The 2,672-nt window shown below is 49.4% G+C and overlaps 1 long non-coding RNA gene across 1 annotated transcript; it reads right to left on the bottom strand.

The window, feature by feature from the left end:
- Positions 1-2,169: 2,169 nt before the first annotated feature.
- On the bottom strand, positions 2,170-2,436 carry LOC128821055 (uncharacterized). The gene is made up of 3 exons (XR_008441011.1): positions 2,415-2,436; positions 2,293-2,333; positions 2,170-2,211 (listed from the first exon to the last, which is right to left on the bottom strand). It is a non-coding gene; the product is annotated as an uncharacterized LOC128821055 (long non-coding RNA).
- Positions 2,437-2,672: the final 236 nt, after the last annotated feature.

Raw genomic sequence — 2,672 nt, 5'->3', positions numbered from 1 at the left:
AAAACACATAGAAACGATGTATACGAATGGGAGCGTAGATACAATCCGTACGCTGACTGGTAGAAATCCGACTTACGTACGGAGCCGTATGGGAAATGCGGCGGCGAAAGCAAACACGGAATGATACGGGGCAATAGAAACCGAACGCATATTAACACAATATAACATTTTTTCTATTTACATTACATTTTGTTTGATTGTTAGAGGAAAGACCAAAAAAAAAAAATAGCACACAGAAAACAACAGTCATCCACCGTGACCACCTCCTTCACATTCCACGCAAACTCACCGTCGCTCTCATTTCAACCGCTCCGTTACGCCCCGGCAATCGTTGTTCCTCGGGAACGTGGTCCCCGGGAGCCTCCTAAAAAATCCTCCTGCCTGACGAAAACCCCGGTCCCGGGACGGTCCGCCTCCAAACTTTGGCGATGAACTTCGCCTCGCGGACCGGCCGGGACCGAGGAAAAAAAAACCCAGCCGGGGGGAAAAAAAAAAAAACCCCGGCTGGGGATTTTTTATTCTAAATTTAAAAATGAGCTGAAAAACCTGAAAGGCAAAGGCCATACGCACAAGGTTAGAACCGGTCAACACACACTCACACCTGCAGACACAAGCTCTCACAGACAGACACGGACAATCACGCTCTCTCACACGCTCTTCCGCTTACACGCTGACTGCGACCCTTACTTGAAACGCTATGTTGCCGCTTCGACGCGTCTTCTGACCGCGGCTCTTCGATGTCCGGCGGTAGATTCCGGGATAACGTGTAGGGACCCGGGGACCTGCGAGACGACAGAGACGACGGGAGGCGGTCGACGAGTGACTATCTGACGGCTAGGAGCTATTCCCGCTCCGGGTCCATAAATTTTGTACCCAAAACCCCCATAGAAGACAGATGAACTGTAAAGTTTTATAACTGCTCTACCTAACTGTGACTACGCGCCTGGGCAGGGCAGCTCCGATCGTAAGTGGCACGACAGAGGCATGTACAACATAAGCCAAGGTAGGTACATACAATATATGCACAATATAAGCCAACATAGGAACATACAGTATAAGTACATACAATATAAACCGACATAGGTACATACGACATAAGTACATACAATATAAGCACATACAGTATAAGCCAACATAGGTAGGTACAACCTAAGCACGTACAATATATGCCGACGTAGATACAATATAAGTGAGGACTTGACGTAACTCTCCGGAAGATTAATTGTTGAGCCCTATACCCTTTGAGAAGGCGCAAGCTACGGAACTACTGTGGTCAGGTGATGAGGGTCTAATATGCTCCCTCTAGAAGTCCAAGAGAATGGCACGGGAAGAGAAGGCGCTACCAAAGGTGAGAAGGAAGATGGATGAGAACGTCTCCTGTACTTCTTCCCGTCTCAAAAAGTAAAAATGTAACGATGCCGGAATAAGCGATATCCAGGAAGGTACACGAGTAAAATATGGCCGATACTGCAGAGAACAATGCCGATAAAGCCTCGAGATGTAACAAAGGCCTATGACGCAGAAATCAATGGACACGGACGACATAACACAGACACGGATGACATAACACAGACACGGACGACATAACACAGACACGAGTGGAAACTGCCTGGCAGTTCCACCTTATGGACCCAAGATTGCTAGTCCAAGATGAGTCATAGGCCGATGATGCCAAAGGAAAGAAAGCCCTAGGGCAATAGCATGTGATGATGAAATTTAACTCCTTTCAAGATGTTAGTGCCAAAGGACTTAAGAGGAAGCCTAAGAAGCTCAGTAGGCCTAGACAAGAAAGCGATGACTACGGCGTGACCGTGGCTAGAGCTCCGGACGTGAAGGCGAGCTCCTCGGGTGAAAAGATCCACGACGACGTCAAGAGTCAAAGAAGGCCGCCGACGCAAACCTCGCGAGGACGCGAAGACGGATCGGAACTGCCCTGCCCGGCGAAGACTCTGGTGAGGCTGAGGAGAAACCCTCTCCCTCTGCTTCCGAGGGGCCCGTCCCACTATGGGCCTCTCCTCTAAGCTAACATCTAATTGTCTCCTGTGATAGTAAAGGTTTTTCCCCTTCTCCCACCTACTGGCCCCGACACTTAGCTTTTGCAAGACAACCGGACAAAATCCATCGTCAGCCAGACGTGGACGGCGACATGTTCTCTACATCTGCTCCGGTGCTGCCGTTTCCAAACTTCAGCTATGCGCCTCCTCACGGTACCTAAGACAAAACAGAAAATGCAACTAGCGCCCTGCAAAAGAGGAATCCCCGGAACTCTGACGCACCGCTGCCCCGGCTCACCTGAAATCTTGATGCGACTCAACAGGCTGCCAGGAGGATACCTACAAAAGGAAAAGGTACAGGCTTAGCGTGCTGCCGCATAACGGTCACCTATGAGTCACCCAGCCTAAATGCCGACTCACCCGCTTGACTCTGTTCCTTCACACGTCTAGGGCAGCAATGACACCTGCAAAGAAACAAAGCAAAAAAAACCACACTGAGATACCGAGAAAAGACCACCACCCTGACCTGACAAGTACGCCCACCTACACCTTAAGCTTGCACCCACCTGGCCTCAGACATCTGGGATCAGAGACATCTCGCGAGAGAACTGCCTAAAATAAAAAAAAAAAAAAAAAGGGATGCTGAGAATTTCACCAGAAACTGAGACCTGTGCGAGA

Source organism: Vidua macroura, chromosome 34, assembly GCF_024509145.1.
Source record: "Vidua macroura isolate BioBank_ID:100142 chromosome 34, ASM2450914v1, whole genome shotgun sequence".
NCBI lineage: Eukaryota > Metazoa > Chordata > Aves > Passeriformes > Viduidae > Vidua > Vidua macroura.
Note: the sequence above shows the minus strand (reverse complement) of the source record. Positions and strands in the feature narration are given on the sequence as shown.